Here is a 20,256-nt window from a genome sequence, read left to right on the forward strand (position 1 = left end):
AGGCAACTCTGCAGGCTTGCGTAGGTACAATATCTTTGACCTTGGTCCATAAGCTGCTTCTAGTCCAAGTGGCACATCGATGCAACTGCTCAGTCGTGAGTTGTGCTGTAATAAGTTAACATGTGTTTGTGTCTCTCGTCACAGAAATGGAACAGCATAATATTGCGCAACGGTATGACAGTTCTTTTTGTGTTAAATTTGGTGAAAACGCAACGACACCTTACGATAAGGTTCAGAAGGCTTTTGGAGAGGAGATTATGTCAACAGCTCAAGTTTTTCGTTGGCATAAAATGTTTAGTGAGGGCAGAACGAATATTGAAGATGAAGACCACAGTGGACGACCATCAATCAACCTCACAGACGGATGTCAGCTTGGCCAAGGTGAGTGAACTCGTACGATCTGATCGAAGATTATCCTTGAAAATGATTGCAGAAGGACTGAACATCAATCGAGAAACGGTTCGTCTAATAATAACTGAAGGTCCTGGTATGAGAAAGATTTGTACAACAATGGTCCCCAAAAATCTCACACCACAACAGCGAGAAACACGAGAAAATGTGGCAGGCGATCTGTTCCAGAAATCGGAAATCAATCCAGAATTGTTGAGCCGTGTTATCACTGGTGATAAAAGTTGTTTTTTCAGTAAGATCCAGAGACAAAACGCCAAAGTTGGCAATGGTGCTCAAAGGGATCACCCAGACACCAAAAAAAAAAAAAACCTCGCATGTGAAAGTCAAAAGGTAATGCATGCTTGTGTGCTTCTTTGATCCCAGGGAATTGTTCATAAAGAGTGGGTGCCTCCTGGACAAACAGTAAACTACACTCCTGGAAATGGAAAAAAGAGCACATTGACACCGGTGTGTCAGACCCACCATACTTGCTCCGGACACTGCGAGAGGGCTGTACAAGCAATGATCACACGCACGGCACAGCTGACACACCAGGAACCGCGGTGTTGGCCGTCGAATGGCGCTAGCTGCGGAGCATTTGTGCACCGCCGCCGTCAGTGTCAGCCAGTTTGCCGTGGCATACAGAGCTCCATCGCAGTCTTTAACACTGGTAGCATGCCGCGACAGCGTGGACGTGAACCGTATGTGCAGTTGACGGACTTTGAGCGAGGGCGTATAGTGGGCATGCGGGAGGCCGGGTGGACGTACCGCCGAATTGCTCAACACGTGGGGCGTGAGGTCTCCACAGTACATCGATGTTGTCGCCAGTGGTCGGCGGAAGGTGCACGTGCCCGTCGACCTGGGACCGGACCGCAGCGACGCACGGATGCACGCCAAGATCGTAGGATCCTACGCAGTGCCGTAGGGGACCACACCGCCACTTCCCAGCAAATTAGGGACGCTGTTGCTCCTGGGGTATCGGCGAGGACCATTCGCAACCGTCTCCATGAAGCTGGGCTACGGTCCCGTACACCATTAGGCCATCTTTCGCTCACGCCCCAACATCGTGCAGCCCGCCTCCAGTGGTGTCGCGACAGGCGTGAATGGAGGGACGAATGGAGACGTGTCGTCTTCAGCGATGAGAGTCGCTTCTGCCTTGGTGCCAATGATGGTCGTATGCGTGTTTGGCGCCGTGCAGGTGAGCGCCACAGTCAGGTCTGCATACGACCGAGGCACACAGGGCCAACACCCGGCATCATGGTGTGGGGAGCGATCTCCTACACTGGCCGTACACCTCTGGTGATCGTCGAGGGGACACTGAATAGTTCACGGTACATCCAAACCGTCATCGAACCCATCGTTCTACCATTCCTAGACCGGCAAGGGAACTTGATGTTCCAACAGGACAATGCACGTCCGCATGTATCCCGTGCCACCCAACGTACTCTAGAAGGTGTAAGTCAACTACCCTGGCCAGCAAGATCTCCGGATCTGTCCCCCATTGAGCATGTTTGGGACTGGATGAAGCGTCGTCTCACGCGGTCTGCACGTCCAGCACGAACGGTGGTCCAACTGAGGCGCCAGGTGGAAATGGCATGGCAAGCCGTTCCACAGGACTACATCCAGCATCTCTACGATCGTCTCCATGGGAGAATAGCAGCCTGCATTGCTGCGAAAGGTGGATATACACTGTACTAGTGCCGACATTGTGCATGCTCTGTTGCCTGTCTCTATGTGCCTGTGGTTCTGTCAGTGTGATCATGTGATGTATCTGACCCCAGGAATGTGTCAATAAAGTTTCCCCTTCCTGGGACAATGAATTCACGGTGTTCTTATTTCAATTTCCAGGAGTGTAATATTACTACAAAGAGTTCTTCGTGTCAGTGCCAACATTGCCGGTAATTGGATTCTGCACATCGATAATGCGCCATACTGCTCTGTCAGCACAGTAATTTTTAACCTCAAAACAAATTTCAGTACTACTGCAGCCACCTTATTCACCAGATGTCGCTCCGTACGACTTCTTTCTATTTCCAAGAGTCAAAACGCTGCTCAAGGGACACCATTTTCAATCAACACAAGTTATCCAAATCGCTGTGACGAGGTTCTTGGAGGATATTACAGAAGATGAGTTCCAGAAATGTTACCATCAATGGCAGAAGCGCTGGAAAAAGTATTGCAATCAGAAGGAAACTACTTTGAAGGAGACAACACTAAAACTGAGTAAAACGATGAGCAACATTTGTTTTTTCACAGCAGTTTCATTACTTTATTACCGGCCGGTGTGGCCGAGTGGTTCTAGGCGCTTTAGTCTGGAACCGCGACACTGCTACGGTCGCAGGTTCGAATCCTGCCTCTGGCATGGATGTGTGTGATGTCCTTAGGTTGGTTAGGTTTTAGTAGTTCTAAGTTCTAGGGGACTCATGACCTCAGATGTTAAGTCCTATAGTGCTCAGAGCCATTTGAACCATTTCTTTATTGTCGCACCTCGTAAGAGCTAAGAGCAATTCTTGATCTTCGATACTGTGAAACAAATCTCTTCTACTGCAAGGTCTTTGGTTTCCATGTTTTGTGAAGTGGTAGTATGGACCAAAATGTCCAGCAAACATGTGCTCTAAAATTCATACCTTAAAAGTTACGAGCACTTGTTCATTGGAAGAGTTGTGTTTCAAAGTAGCGAAGATGAACAAATGCTCATAGCTCTTAAGGTATGCGTTTTAGAGCCCATGTTTACTTGAATTTTTTGTTTCGATCATTCCTCTCGTATCCCCGAATATTGACCATCACTCCTGAAACCCCGTCTATCCCCGCATCGGAGTCGCACTACGCTGCATATACGCTGCAGCAGCGCGCCATTTGGGAACATTTTGATAAATCTTTCTGCATGTTTTAGTTAACTTTTACACTTAGGCAAAGATTTTCGTTAAAACATACTTAGGGTCACTGACGCCTGCTTCAGCATGAACATCCGCTTGTTATGCAGGATCTTGTAACGACCTTTCAATCGGATATTACTTTATGGACGAAGGATTTAGCAGGCCGCTGTGACCGAGCGGTTATAGGTGCGTCAGTCTGGAACAGCGTGACCGCTAGGGTCGCAGGTTCGAATCCTGCCTCGGGCATGGATGTGTGTGATGTCCTTAGGTTAGTTAGGTTTAAGCAGTTTTCAGTTCTAGGGGACTGATGACCTCAGATGTTAAGTCCCAAAGTGCTCAGGGCCATTTGAACCATTTTTGACAAAGGATTTAACTGACAACAATTAATAAAGGATCGCACAATGTAACCCATATTTTGCAATTGTTCTTCTCGAAAAAGCAATAGTCGCCTAGACTTAGAACTAAAACCTAACTAACCTAAAGACAGCACACACATCCATGCGCGGAGCGGGATTCGAACCTGCGACCATGGCAGCCACGTGGGTCTAGACTGAAGTGCCTAGAACCGCTCGGCCACCGCGGCCGACCTTTCAGATGTTTCTTGCCGTAGAAGCCAACGGATGCTTGTTGAGGAGACTCTTTGATTCATCTTGATGGTGTCCCCCCAGGTAGGTGACTGGTTAGCGCAACAGAATGTCAACACTAAGCGCTCGATTATGTAATATATATATAATATAATATTATTATAATATTATATATTGACGGCTGGGTCAGAGATTTTTCTCCGCTCAGGGAATGGGTGTTGTGTTGTCTTAATCATCATCATTTCATCCCCATCGACGCGCAAGTCATCGAAGTGTCGTCACACCGAAAGAGTTGGACCCAGCTAACGGGAGGCGCTAGTCACACGACATTTACATCTGGTAGGTCAGTTGCAAGTGTATTCGTCCACGCACAACTCCGCAGTCATCGTTCACTCTTGCCATCTATGGCCCGTGTTACACCACAGTTGCCTCGGCTCCGGTTTTGTATAGCGCAGTTTTCCATGCACGGTAAACTTTAACGACGGCGACACGCGTACAGTTTACAAACTTAGATGTTTTAGAAATGGTTCCGTCCTTGGCTCGCAAGTAATTAGCCTATCATTTTCTTAGCATTCTGTACTAACTACTTTCTGAGCTCTACTGCCTTTTAGAAGCCCTTCAAACTCAGGCGCCTTATTGTCAATGTTTAGGTAGTTGATCACCAGGATTTTAATACTCACGCCTGTCGAGGAGCTCTTTCATTGCATCTTGCACTGGTACGTCGGGGTCTCCTACACCTATGAAGTGACATAATGAATATTACAATAGCCCTTGTGTACACCTCACACACACCAACATTTGTAGCAAACTCTGGTGTGCAGGACACACTTGACCCATTTAGTGGGACACCGCGTTATCAACCATATGGTTTGGCCGTTAATAAACTCTCTCATGGATAGTTTCTTAACTATGTTAGTATAATTTCATTTTGGAAAGACGGTCCCTCATAACCTCATTTTCACAGTTTAAGCGCCAAACTGCACAGCGGACAGCAGTCACAACAAACACAGTTTTTGAGTCGGTGTAAATACGAGGGCTATCCACAGAGTACGTTGCGTTTTTGAATTAAAAATAAATAAAGTATTGGAAATTTTTTTAATGTATATAGATGAAAGCCACACTTAAATACTACTTTTCTACATAGTTGCCATTTAAATTAAGGCACTTATCGTAGCAATGGACGATCTTGGAAATTCCTTCGTCGTAAAATTCGGCCGCCTGCGGCTTCAACCACGTGGTTACCTCTTCTTGAAGCTGTATACAATAAAAAATTCCAATACTTTATTTATTTTTAATTCCAAAACGTAATGTACTTTGTGGATAGCCCTCTAATAACGGCAAGCAAGAGTCAGTGTAGGAACAGAACGTTAGGGACGCTGCAGTAGATTCACTTGCCATGAGTAGCCGACTGAGACAAGAAACTCACTTGTGTAAAATGGGCTTTCTGTTAGTTGATATGTTTGCCGGCAGTAAAGGAATATAAATAAATAATTCCCATTTAACCACAGGACTACGCTAGGGAAGAAAGGGAGAAATGGGAGAGGAATACGGACAATCGACGTGACAGCAGATGCTGTAATTGAAACAAGACAATCTGAGCAACCAGAGTGTGTCGTGCAGCCTCGCGAAGGGAAGAAGGTAACTCAAAACTCCACAACACATGATGAGGTTCCTGCCGGTAGCGTTAAGGGCAGCCTCCACGTTTGAACTTTTTACTGCTCCCCCTTCCCCATACAAGAAACGTAGATAGTGACGCGTGCAGTGTAAGTTGTGACTAAAAGTGATTAATGTTATGTTTATTGGTCTAGGGGTAGGCTTTAGGCTGAAGGCAGCGTCGCGAGCGCCTGGCCGGCTTTTGCCCATACTTTTTTTGTGCCTACGTGCGTGTCACATAGTTAATTGGTCCGTAGCGTTAGGTGTTGTGTTGTATGCGTCCAATCGTAATGTCCGCCATGAGTTCCAGGTTTATTCTAAGACAACTTACAGTTAGCTTTAGTTTCCACTAGTCCAAACGTTTCGTTCAGTGCCGATCTTTGGAAATTCATGATTGGCTCGATTGGCTCTTTGTTACAGTTCATGTGACATCTGATCATGTTCATACTGCCTATTTTGATTCTGATTACTGTGTCTTTTTCGTAAGTTCTTAGATCCACTGTAAGTCGATACGTCGCTTTTGTATCATGGTTGTCAAGTTACCATCAAGCATTGTGATGGTTCCATCAAATGGTGTTTATTGCTATAACTGCATTATATCAGTGTTCGAGTGTTCACTCTCCTCCCAGAAGTTGGCGATAGTTTACGTAAGGAGCCGTTGCTCCTTTATGGGTGATGTGAGGGATATGCGCTGGTCGGCGCAACACCGGTTGTAATGTTATAGCGGAATTCGTTCAGTGGAGGTGGTAGTCAAACGTAACATTCCTTCCCATCTACAGGTCCGTGGTTATCGCATTCAACTACCTATAGTGGGAAGAGCGGACATGCTTTCTCTGCAATGAAAATGGACACCTCAGATCTAATTGCCCATGGCGGGTATCTGTGCTGAAGTTCTCATCTGAACAGCGTCGAAAATTGACGTTAGCTGATCTCGGTTCTACTTCTCACGAGGTTGGTACCACGTCTCCTCTGGATGCAATGGAACCACAGTGGGTTACGCAGCTCACTGCTCCCAGCTCTGCTCCCTTACCCTCACAGCACGGTCATGAAACTATTGTTGCCTACCTGTCAGTGTACTCAGTGCACCATAAGAGATGTCCTACACACGATGGTGAGGAGTTGGATATGTCTGTTCGTCACATACCCGGCCGTGTTATAACTTAGTCGGTTTATGTATCTTGTAGTGCTGAGTCCTGCATTCCCGATGGGGTCGATTGTGCGAAAACACTATAGTGTATCTCCTAGTTTTCCTCCCGCGGCTCCTGCCGGAACCACCCAATGGCGGGGAAGTCGTTGGCCTTCTGATGTTCTAGTGATTCAACAGCAGCAAATTGAGACGCTCCTGAAGCCACCTGCTCCTTTTATGTCAGCTATTCAACTGTCATTGGAACGACCAACTGTTGTTACTGCAGTGCAGATGACTGGTGGCCATGAAATCTTACCAGTCGGCCCAGATGTTGAGATGGTTGAACCCTCTCCTGTATGTCGATCTCAACTGCAAGCTTCGCATCCGAGGAAGTGGGCCCCTGCGGTTCCTCGTTTGCCACCTAATTTGGTTAACATTCAAGAATCGCATTCGTCTCCGACTATCGTTGCCCTGTTGCCTCGTAGTAGTAAACTTCGAGTCCAACCTGAGCGGGCGGTGAACACCATCTGACTCTTAACGGGATTCAGTTACGGTTCTTGACACACATTGATTTCGTAAATCAGTTGGCCACCAGCTCGGATTTCGTTTCTTGTTACTAAAGTCAGCAGGCTTATACGTTTCTTTCTTTGAATGTTAATAGGGCTGGATCGGACCCGCGGGTCGCTACGTTGCGTCAGTTTGTCTATGATTCCTGCGCGGATGTCGTATTGCTGCAACAAGATCAGCTTACTCATTTTTCTCTCCCTGGGTTTTGTATCGTGTTTGATGTGACTCCCGAATGTTCCACGGGAAATGCCTTATATTTTAGGGATGGCATTCCCACTGAAGGGGTTGAAGTTCTTTATAATGGTAGAGTCCATCCGAAACCGGACGCACTTCGGACCGCTCCCGGTTTTATAAGGAAGATATGCGGAAAAGTCAGCAGAATATTTTGATAGGTGATGATTTTAACTGTGTGTTCTAAATCAGTCTCCCAATTTTAATTTCTGTCGGGAATTGCAAGATTTAGTTCGATCTTGAAACTGCAAGATGTCTGGGTCTGTAAATATCCGACGCTTGTCAAATATACCTATTTTGCTGAGACTTCTAGCAGTAGGCTAGACAGATTTTATTTATCTGATAGGATGCGTGATAGGATTTTGGTGTCGATGTCATCTCTGCCAGCTTTACTGGCCATTGTGCAGTGGCTATTACCTTAAATCAGTCGGTAGAACTGTTTCAATCATCTTGGATGCTGACTGTGGTGATGTTGTGACGTCACAAGAGGACATACTGCATGCTCTACAACAGTTCTTTGTTGAACTGCATGAGGTACCCGCTGCTGTCGATACGTCACCCGATTTATTTGTTCAGACTCTGGACTGTAGACTTATACCTACAAATAATGCTCCGTTTTTAGAAGCTTTTCAGTGTGACGTGGATAGAACGGTCCTGTCAGATCGCTTTCTCTCAAGTAGCCGGGGTTAGGTGGTCTGCCTAAGGAGTTCTACGTGCGTTTTCGGCCTTTGTTGGGTATTTCTTCTACATCACTTTTGAACGAAGCGTCTAGATCAGGGTTTGAGTCCGATTCGTTTAAAGTTGGCAAAACTAAATTATTTCCTAAAAGTTCTGGTCAGGCAGCAACGGATAAATTTGGTCCGATTACCTTACTAAATTTTGATTTTATGACTGAGGCGAAGACAAAGAATTGCCGGCTGCCCTTGTTGCTGGCGAAAATTTTTGCTGATCATCAAAGTTTTATTCCTGGTAGTACAATTGTGACCCCCGTAGCTAAGTGTCGTGATGTTGTATCGGTGGCCACCGTTAAGTCTCTTCCTGCTGCTCTGACATTTTTGGATTTTGACAAGGCGTTCGACGGGTCAATCATGACTTCCTGTTGCAGGTACAGGAAGACGTTGGTTTCACAACTAAAGCGCGCAGAGTCTTGTATAATTTGTTTACGGGAATCCAAGCCTCGACGGCTGTCAACGGCCAATCCCCGAGTACCGTCCGTAGGGGCTTTCCCAGCGAAGTCTGCTTTCAGTGTCTTTGTTCGTTCGGTTTCACTTGAGTCCCTTCTCCACAGAATCGTCGCTCAGTTACAAGGGTGGATGCACTTGGGCGAGACGACCTCGGTGCGCGCTTACGCGGGTGATGTGATGGTGTTCCTCCTTTCTCCTACCGAGATTGCATTTGCTCGAGGCTATGTTGAATGTCTTTTGCGATTGTTTTTTGTGTTTGCGCCAGAAACATACAGTTCGCAACAGATAACAGTCTGTGTGTAAACTGAATAACCATTCAGTCTGTCTTTAATCCAGATTTCATCTGCCAACAACGTGAGGAGTCGGCAACAACAACACGCGTTTCGTGTTTTACGTTAAACTGCAGATCCTTTTTTCCTGGTTAAATGACCGGGGTACATTTAAAAACTTGCACTCGGCTGTTGCTCCACACGAAATTATTGTTAACGTGTTAAGACGTCTCAATCGTCCGCCCGCCGTAGCTGAGTGGTCAACGCGACAGAATATCAATCCTAATGACGCGGGTTCGATTCCCGGCAGGGTCGGAGACTTTCTCTGCTCAGGGACTGGGTGTTGTGCTTTAATAATCATCATCATTTCATCCCCATCGATGCCCAAGTCGCCGAAGTGGCTTCAAATCGAAAGACTTGCACCCGGCGAACGGTCTACCAGACGGGAGGCCCTAATCACAAGACTATGGTACGTTTTAATAGCATGCACAGTTGAGAGATTTCTTTCGGTACTTAAATGTGGCCTGCTTAATTCCATATGCCGTGTGGTAAGCTGATATGCAGATCGAAATGTCTCTGTTGGATTCCTTTCATGTTAAGTTCTTAAATCTGTTGTCATTTACGGCATAAAATCCTCTTCTAAATTTACTGTGGTGTTTCTATCTGGGAGGAAACTGAGCAGTGAAACGTGTTACTTTTACACATAAACAAGAACGATCTGTCACACTACTACACTTTAAAACACAGTTTCTAGTAGCATGCTTGAGGGTAGCAGACAAGCCTGTCTGCTAGAGAACAGTAGGACCAACGTCGGAACAGGTAGCTACGCTTTCTAAAAGCAAAGAGGTTTCTATCCTTAGTATGGTCCTGTCCGTCCCTTGTCATGTTGGTACAGGGAGCTGCCTCTCTGGTCACTTCCGTTTGTATTTGGGAAGCACGCTCGGTAGGAGCGGAGGGCAGTCTGCCGCGGCGAGCGTCTGAAGTGGTAAGATCTCCGGCTAAGCGCGTGTCTGCTAAGTCCGCAGGACAATGGATTCCTTAAGTTCAGCCTAACTGAAAGTTTAATCACCTTTATTTCAGGTTTAGCTCTAAAATATCTAATGTTATCTTAAATTGCTACGCAGTGTAATTCGATTGTGAAGTTCAGAATATATTCCGGTAGTTGCTTTGTCACTACTTTGTGAGTAAAGTGGAACCACGTGTTGATCAGTAACTCTAACTAAGATCATCAATCTTAAATGCGAATGTGCGTGAGATTATAACGTCTCGTCTTAACAATATTTTTCAATATAGCAACTTTTCTTTCTGTTCAACCCACGTGGGGTGTACTTTGTGAGACCAGTACCACGTGCTTATACAGTTGTTTTACTCATCAGGTTAATAGTAAGACGATAGTAACCAGTTCCAGGTTTTTCTTTTGTAAATTGCTTTTCGATCTAATTTATTTTAATTATCAGCATTATTGTGGAGTTACACTCTTTGTGTAAACCAATTTGACCACGTGAAGCATATGGTGTAATCATCAAAGTAGTCCTCAGCTATTCTTTTTGGGAAGATTTCATAGAGAGTTAGTACGAATTTAGTATACCAGTGTGTGGTAATTACATGACGGACAGGATTGCGCTACGAACGTAACTTCTTTGAGTGAAAATTGAATCGGTTGGTTATGGTTAACTTCCTCTCACATATGTTTCAACGTTCTTCGTGTGTTATTTTATGAATGCAGTGTTGTATGCAGTCTCCCAATCTTGGCTCCGTATTGGTGTGTTCCGTAAGATTACAAACTCACATTTTCACTGAAACGTCCCCTTAGAAAAATTATACATGATTGTGTTTAAACTAATACACAATATTTTTAGCGCAACGCAATCTGACTTCCAAAAATCCCTACGAAAGAATGGCCCTGACTAACATTAACCTATACGTTTCACAAATCACTTATCTCACAAAAATCTTCGTTACTCAAGCTACTGCAATACAGCGAGCGCCACTACTGCCAGCTAAATAAAAGATTCAAATTACGGAAGTCACTAACTACTGATAGGTATAGTTAGCAAATGAAAGATTTTAATAGAGAACAAACAATGTATTTACCTTAATAGTCATAATATATATAGCAGTTCAAGACATCCATTCTTACAAATTTCAAAACTCCGCCATCTCTCTCCCCACATCCACCACTGCTCGCGGCTCACCTCCAACTGCGCAACACTACGCGCTGTTAGCATCCAGCTGCCGCTGCCCAACACCACAATGGCAGATAACAATGCAAACCAGCCACAGACTGCACACGGCACAGCCAGTGATTTTCATACAGAGCGCTACGTGGCCGCGGCGTTACCAATAAAAAAACCTAAACAGCCTACTTACATAGCCCCCATGCTCCCCACAAAAAAATTACAAATTGTTTTGGGCAGTGGCCAATACAGATTTGAATTTCTTTTTTCATAATTATGATTACAATAACAAAGAAATCACATGCACACACTTATTGACACAATGTTGGTCAAAAGCTAAAATTTTCTCACAGTCCATATAGGCAGTCCTGATCATACATCACAGTAAAATAGCAGTGTTTTTCTCAAAGACTGAGAAATAAAAGAAAATGCACATGGAAGTAGTAGATTTCCATGCAGTCTTGAAGAAGTAGTGTTGTCCTTCCAACGGAAAGACAGTGCTGACTCTTGACATGCAGATAGGTAATGGGCCACAACAGAGCAAACCCACAGCAGAGTCAGTCGAAGTTTTGAAGAATAATGGTAGGTAGGTCATCACAGAGCAGACCCACTATAGTCCTGGTAGAGAGTATTGTATTGGTGGGCCACCAGAGGTGCAGACCCACTGCAGTCCTTGTAGAAATAATGGTATTTGTGGGCCATCAAAGATGCAGAGCCACTGTAGTCCTTGTAGAGACGGCCAGCACCCACCTGTTGTGACTGTGCAGGTGCATAATCACCATCGAAGAGTCTTGCGGAGAATATAACAAGTCCATAAATCACCACTTGTGCACGCACAAAGTTTTTGGAATTGTCCTTAGAACCAGCAATGCCGTTGTCCAGTCCCTTGCTGAATTATTAACACACGTGCAAACACTATCAGTTCTTCTTCTCACATATTGTGCATATACTATGACCAACAGAAACGTGTGTAGTGAAATGTAATTTACAAGTTACTTAATTTGATGAACTGGTGTCAATTACAATTTTATAACACGAGAATACAATAACAAATGTACAAAATATATCATTAAAGGACATAATAGTACAGATAACATTTGCAGTAATACAGGCTTTACAAAGGAATCGAAATAACAAATACATCAGTGTTATAAAAATTATGACATAAATACATGCATAAAAGATCAGAATAACTTTTCATACCTCAACTTCACACATGAGCATTAGAGCAAAACAGAATAAATAATGTGTAAACATCTTTACGCAGTAAATAACATGGTATTAATGCAAATTATATTTGAGGATAACAGCATTCCTCATCATAGTGAATGTAGCTTAGTATTAGAAGAGAAAAAAATTCTATGAAACAGTACACAGGGACAGGAAGAAATTAAATACACAAGGGTACACAAACACATAGTGGGATAACACAAAAGGAAAGGACAGGGTTTGTTTTCAGGGTAACATTTGGTACTGCAGTCCAACCCAAAACTTCATTCCATAGATCTTTAGTCTTATTTCAACATTTGTTTCCACCAAAAAATTCTATCCAAACATGCATTTTGTATTTATATGTTCACATATTTCTTACCTCAATATTTATTTTCCATTATCTTACCTCATCATTTATTTCCAAGAAAATCCTACCTATACCTGCTTTCTGTACATTTTTTGTATAACCTCTCAGTGCATTTCTTCCAATTCATCGCAACTCATTCTTTTATATAGGCTACCCCCTCTTAAGCTAACTTAAATCTACTGAGCTCAGATGCTAAACTAAGGGACAACGCAATGCAGCAGCACAAAACAATTAACACAAACAGCAATGACAAAAAATGCAAGGAAGCAAAGCAAGCAGCAATAAATGTAATAACTTATACCTAAACATGACAAAATACCTATGTCACATCTTAACACTAGAGTGATGCATCACTAGAACATACGTTAGCAGATAAGTTACCAAATCGTAAAAAAATTATTTTTGCAATTCCTGTGAAGGGAAATGTCTATTCATGTTCCCTCGTTTTTTGGAAGTGGATCATAACTTTTTTTTTTTTACTGGATCTGTAAGCATAAAATATTTATCTTAGTACATCTATAAAATTTTATTTTAACCAGTGCTGCACTGCAGCTAGAAACTAGATATTAAACAAAATAGGCAAAGCAAGGCGTGAAACGTCCTTCACTAGCCGTATGGCATTTCATAATGTAGTAAACAATCTTTCAACTAGCAAGACAATAGATGTGAATTGTTTCTCATAATTTCAATTCAGTAAATATCATAAATTAAGAGCTCCACAGTATAATCATATGTTTTCAAGTTTGAGCGTGTCGTGTTTGCGATGCTTTCTACAAAGGAATGTCAATAGCGAAGATAATGGCCTCTTTTTTTTTCTACCTGTGCCTCTGAAAGGCACGCAATAATGGCTTGCTTCCAGGTGGCTGTCCCACAGCTGGGTGCCCACGACGCATTACGTGCAGGTGGTCACTTAACTTTCTTACCGAAATATTTACGACACCAGTTTCCGCTACAGTGGCAGTCTCATATAAAAAATTTCACAGGTCAAGAATTTGCGTTACACATCTGTAGAAACAAAATCCTATTGATATAACAGTGTCCAAAAAATTTTCGTCGGCATTGTAATACATTCACGCATTTACATACATTTCATAACTCTTAAAGTGCGATTCTTGGTTTCAAACAAACTTTTTCACAAACCAGAGTCCCTAACCACCACTCATTATTCCTTACCTTATTCGTCGACACTTCTTCAATATTTCATCATAACAGATACGTAGCATAATCAAGTAACTCATATAGCATCAGCTTATTGATCATAAACATACCGCAACAGCATAATACACATAGTCATCGTAATAATAACATTGTAACACCTCAGTCAACTCTCAAAATCGTCGTAGCTTCCTCCAATAATTTCAAAACAAAAAAAAAAAAATATCTGCTCATTTCAAAAGTGTCACCTGCCTCAAACGTACTTTAAAAATCATGATCCCATACCAAATACATCATTCAAAGCTCTCATAGTATCACAATGGTTCCAAAAAAATAAGAACATTTCACAAAGTACAGAAAAAATACAATTTCATAAGTGTGGAGTAATCCAATCGTGTAATTACGTAAACATCTGTCACTGATGTAGTAAAAAAATGTTAGTCTCTCAGTTAAATGATCAGATAGCTGTGTAATTCTGTGTTAGAGAAATATGGTACCGATGTGTAATGTTGTATAAGCAAATACCATATTAGCTAGGGCTCCTTGTGCTTGCCATACGTGTGGTACACAAAGTAAGCGTGTACCCCCCTGAGGATTAATGTAATTATACCCTCAGGTGTTACAGATTACAGCAATGGAATGAAATGTATCAAGAAAACCTTTCTTTGTAATTCAACAATCTTGAAAAATAAATGGTTTAAGTACCAAATTAATCACTCAAATGCGTGCCCTGTAGTGCTAAATGTGCGTTTTGCTGTAAGATAATTCTGTGGAACTGTCGTAGTTACCGTCCTCTTTAAGCAAAGTTCTGCTGAAGTCAATGTACTTACCTCATCATAAACGAAAGTGAAATGCTTTCCGTATAGATATCATAGTTGGCTCTGAGCACTATGAGACTCAACTGCTGTGGTCATTAGTCCCCTGATATCGTAGTTATTACGTACCTTACCGTGATCAAGAAAGTACTATAATGTAATGTATTGTTGTGCTACGATAAAGGCTGTCTCATTGTAGCTATACCACAAAAGTTACTACTAAAACATGTTTTACTTTCCAGAATTATACAGAAAAACTGTGCAGATATAAAACAGATACACCGCAAAAGCAACAATGTAAATCGTGTCACATATTAGTAGCGTCGTGATAAAATCGTGTAGCTGTCAAAGAAACCAAATACTAAGTCATCTTTAATTTCACCGAATGTACTTCAAATAAAGAATGTATTTTCAAGTAAACCAAAATGTTGTATTAAAATCTCATTAGCAGTACTGGTAAATGTTCTAAGTATGTAAGCCTTATAGCCGTTACGTAATCGTGCAACTAACAAGCAAGAATGTACACACACAATAACACTGTGACGTCTGTTCACTATAACAATGCACTCGTAAATACTGTCTAAATATGTTCCGTAGGATAGTAAACTTCAAACATTGTTGCATATTAACAGTTTATAAGTCTGACAAAGTCTGACAAAGCATACTGGTAATGTGAAGTGAACAGCTTTATGGCAAAGACAAGGTTAAAAAGCAGATTATATTTCAATAAACGGTTTTACATGTGAAATGTGGTGTAAACCTTTACTCTTACTAGTGCGCTGAGTTTCAACTTCGAAGCAATTATCATGTTGTATAAACCGGTAAGGAATGCTAAAATTTGCGCAAGGTTAGCGTCTATGTTATTTTTCTCGGAGCCAGCCGGCGCACGCGGCTGCCTGCGGTGCGAGTCATTGTCTGCTATCTCTTTGTTGGCGTCGTCGTTATTGGGATTTGGAGACCTAACTTCTACAAATTCACCTTGTCGAGAGGGCACAGCTCTGAATCCCGCCAGTTCTGCTGCAATTCAGGTATGTCGTTACGATCGTATCGTCTGTCGTCATGTCGGTAGTTCCTGTAGTTTCTTTCTTGTCGGTTAAGTGGTGGAGAATTTCTTCCTGAATTATCACTGCGCGGTGGGCCCTTGAGTCTGAAATTATTCTGTCTCCCGTGATAATAATAGTTCTGGTTGCCATATTGTCTGTTTCTATGATTGTCTGTGTAATATTCATTACTACGGAAATGCGATCTTTCTCTGTAACTATTACTCTGCCAGTGGTTGTCATATGGGTGGTGTCTGTTTTGGTCACGATTTGTGTTGTGAGAATAGCCTTGTCGTGTCCAGTTATTGTTTCTTTCATCGCGGAATTGCGACGGATGTGACCTGTAGTGATTGTTTTCCTGTTTTCGCATCCTGTGACCGTCTGTGTCAATTTCTAATTCTTCTAAGAGTCCCTGAAAAGCTGCAATGTCGTCTTTGCAACGTCCAACCAAAATAATGTATCGTAAATGTTCAGGCAATTTGATTAAGCCCATGCGGATGAGTTCTGAGGGGCTGTATGGGTTTGAGAGGTACTGATTCTTATGCAACATGTCTTCAAAATATTTCACAAGACTGGAAAATTGAGATTGTTCGAAATGTTTCATCATTATGATGCTATGTTTTACTCGGTCTTGTGTAGCTTGAGACGAATATGCTGAGAGGAAGACATGATAAAATTCTCCTTCACTGTGACAATCGTGAATGACCGATCGTATTCTTGCAGCTGGTTCATTCTCTAAGTAGCCACACATAAATTCTAAACTGTGCTCCAATGACCAGTTAGGAGGAAAACAATGAGAGAACTGATGGAGCCACGCTTGTGGATGAATGTCGTTGCCAGAATTCTTAAATGTTTTGAATTTACATGTAGTAATGAACAGCTTATAGTCAAAATCATGTCGGCAGGTAGCATATCGGCCATTGTTACGTCGTGTCGGCGGTTCCATCTCAAAATTCGGTGCACCTTGCCAATTTCTTTCATAATTTCCGAAATGCCCTGTGTTATTATTTTGTGGCTTTTCCGTATTTCTAAGTCCTTCTTGACCGGCTACGACACCAGGTATCCCAGGTGATGTTAGGGGCACCAGACGAACCACAGCCTTCGCACCAGGTGCCTGAACGCTGCAAAGGGCGGCAGATTGAAACATTTCAGTCGTGTCAAACTTAGTTTCCAACTGTTTTTATTCAGTGGCCGATTCTTCCTGCATCCGTGCACAAGAGGCACGTTACATCTCCTTTGTCTATACAACATGAAATATAACACTAAACCTAGCAATCGCTAGATTCAGCGAAAATATTGCTGCTACGTTGAGTCTGCATATCACTAAGTTACAGATTCAGGTCATGTTATGCAAATGCTCTAAAAATACGCACACATTTAGAAACAGTTATTCACTTCTTTACAAAAGCGCATGAGAAGACGATAAACTAATTGCTCTATAGGAACAGATGGTGCAGTTGCTTACGGCGCATAAGCGCGAAGCAGTTAGAACTCTTTCATGCAGTACTTCTCTTAACGGCAGATTTCAGCCTTTGAGGACCAAACTGCCTCTAACAAACAGCACGTCCTCTAGCTCTCTCTAATATGAGTCCGCCTCTTCTCGTGGGACTAGCCCTTTATTGCCTATCCTTTTGGGGTAACAATGCATTGAGAGTGGGCATACCAACTGTTTACCACCAGGATAACACCTGAAGAATCGTTTATGGACTTTTCGACAAATGAACTTTGTGACACCAGATGTGCAACTGTCGATTTTAAGATATATTGGGTTTCCCAAGCACATTCATATTTGAAAAAAGTTCGATACAGGAAACTGCTGTTATTTAAATTTGTTCTGTGAGTGAACGTTCTTTGTTGACTTCAACACAAAATATGAGAGTTGGCAACACACAAGCTCTGGAATCTAAGATATTGTTGTCGCGCTTCGCAGCGCATGGATTAACTAGTGGCAGTTTTGAAGCCAGTGTAGGAGCCCGCCTGCCGTGGTGCGCACGTGTGTTGGGCGAGGGGTCGTCGCCGAGCTGCCGTACTGCCGTGTCCGCCTGCAGCGACACAGGATTTGGTATTGAGTTGATATTTTTCTATAATTTACATCGTGCCTATTAATTTAAAGAAAAGGGTTTGTGTATGTGCGTAGCAGCAGACGGTAATTTTGATAATGATAGGAGTTGAATTGTTAGGGAAACCATTGTTAGGCGAATAGATTAAGTATTGATTTTTGTAGTTGATTTTTTCTTATAATTGTCAGGGAATTGTTTCACTGTGTATTTAATTGAGAAGAATTTCACTCTGTCTCAAGAGTTTAATTAATTTGTAATATTTCTTTAATGTCACTGGAGGCAGATCTACATACGAAGCGATTTTCCAAAGAGCTTCTAGCGTTTTGTTAATTGAATGAGAAAAAATCTCTTTCAGAATATAGTTTTTGAAAAAAGGAATTACATGTTTGGGTTATCATTTATTGAGTTTAGATTTGACCAAACCCTTTCTCTTGAATTATATGTAGTTGTAGTAAGCAGCAGCAGCCGCAGCAACAGCAGGAGCCGCCATACAGAACATGCATTGCACTCACCATGAATAATAGGTTTTTTATGTTTTTGTTAAATAATGGAATGCAGCAGATCAAGCAGTGGCAGCAGAAAGACCAAGTAAGTTATTTGTTGCGCACAGGACCAATTAAAAAAAAAATGAAGTTTAGGAGATCTCTGTAATAGTAAAGTTAACTAGAGAAATAAGCACGAGATTTTCAGTAGAAAACACGAGATAAGAAGATAGAGCTCGCGGCTTTCAAATACACCAAAAACTTTGTATCACACTTCTAAGAGAGAAACATTTTCATTTCTTTTGAATTACAGAAAATTTATGGAGGTAATTAATTACTCCAACACTGCACCAGTGAAGGTATAACTAAGAAAAGGATTTTTCCATACAGTAAATGACTTTTGGAAGTCAGTAATATCAAAACTTTTTTAATTATGTTATTAGTACCTTAGTTAGAAGTTGGCTCGAAAGAAGGATGTTTAAATAAAGTGTGAATTGATCTTTGTAAAGATCCTCTGACGTTTTAGGTTTATTAGTTTTCTGTCTATAAGACTCGAGTATCGGAGCTTTACAAAGAGAAGACGCTTCATTACTAAAAACCCTGACCATGTTTCCCAAACGGAAAGAATATCACTTTCGTATAATAACAGAGAAACAATATTATTTCGTTTTCTCTTCCAGTCCATATGTGGCATAACAGCAAACCAGTGCTTAACGGTATTGGTTAAAAACAGTCTTGGTTGCAATTTTAGAATTTCTATAGTATGCTGTCTAATCGGGCAGAAAAACGTGTGGCTTCATCTCTGCGTAACATCTAAAACAAGATTATGAAAGTCTCTATGAACATTACATTTAACAAGGAGTGTTTAGCATATAAGATGATTCCTGTTTATATGTATAAGTTTCTTAGAATAGCAAAAGGTGGTTACCCAAGTAGTATTATGCTCAAACGTGCACGCTCAATTATGTCTGGAGAAATTAGACGCTGGTACGCTATAAAAGATAGATTGAATGTGTTGACATGCGACTTGTATTTTTCTGCGTCGGCAATATTTGAGCCGTCCACTTTTGATTTGTGTATTCAACTCACAAATGCCGTCATATGGGAAGAGAAGCAACTTATCCTGGAGAAGCATGCTTGTAAATTTGAAATACTTACGTTGCGATGTCCAACTGCTGTTTCACAGCCAAATATTACTCCTAGAAATGGTTTCGCTATCGCTAAAAGAGTGATTAATCTCACCCAACTTACATTAGATGAAAAACTATCTAGAATTCTGGATAAAGGCTTAAAGTATAGTGTTCAGCCTAAGCTTGATGGTAGAAAGATCGTCACTTTAGTAATAGATGTAAAAATGGCCATCGACGCTTCGGAGTGTACTAAAGAAGAAAATGTCAAATTGGCCTGTAGGGTGAGTGATATAATAACTAAGGTGGTAAAAAGACAAGTCCATAATGATGAGATGTCAGTTCTGAGATCTATAAACAAAAACCTCGAGGATGAGGAAGCCCTTGTTACTCGTGCAGGTAAAGGGAACTCAGCCGTTATTATATATCGACAAGTATATGTGGATAGGGTTCTTTCATTCATCGAAGAGAATAACATCCACCACGATCCATCGGAGACTTATGCGAGGGAACTTAAAGACTGCCTGGAAGGATGTCTGTTTATCAAAATGGTTCAAATGGCTTAGAGCACTATGCGTCTTAACTTCCGAGGTCATCAGTCGCCTAGAACTTGGAACTAAACGGCACGGCCACACCGGACGGCGTTTGTTTATCATTCCTCCTAACGGTTTGTCAAGATTGCATGTTATGAATCCTAAAATTTCTGCATTGAGGGCCCAAATTAAGATTCATAAGGTAAGTTTCCCTATCTGCCCGTTAATTAATGTAAGAGGGAATATAGGTGAACCTGCGCAAAGACTTCTCTTGCAGATTTTGAAAAAAGAATTTGTTTTTGAGCAGACTTTGACGTTAACGAGTCTGCAAGAACTGGTTACGTTGTTACAGGACCAGGTCTTCCCGACAGGCTGTCGTCTGTTATCCCTTGACATAAAGAATTTGTA

General features: G+C 42.0%; 1 non-coding gene across 1 annotated transcript; it reads left to right on the forward strand.

Annotated features, from left to right (window-relative positions):
* The first annotated feature begins 2,668 nt into the window (after positions 1-2,668).
* Trnas-gga (transfer RNA serine (anticodon GGA)) lies at positions 2,669-2,752 on the forward strand. The gene is given in 2 exon segments: positions 2,669-2,708; positions 2,718-2,752. It is a non-coding gene; the product is annotated as a tRNA-Ser (tRNA).
* Positions 2,753-20,256: the final 17,504 nt, after the last annotated feature.

The sequence above is a fragment of the Schistocerca gregaria genome, chromosome 2 (assembly GCF_023897955.1).
Source record: "Schistocerca gregaria isolate iqSchGreg1 chromosome 2, iqSchGreg1.2, whole genome shotgun sequence".
Taxonomy (NCBI): Eukaryota; Metazoa; Arthropoda; class Insecta; order Orthoptera; family Acrididae; genus Schistocerca; species Schistocerca gregaria.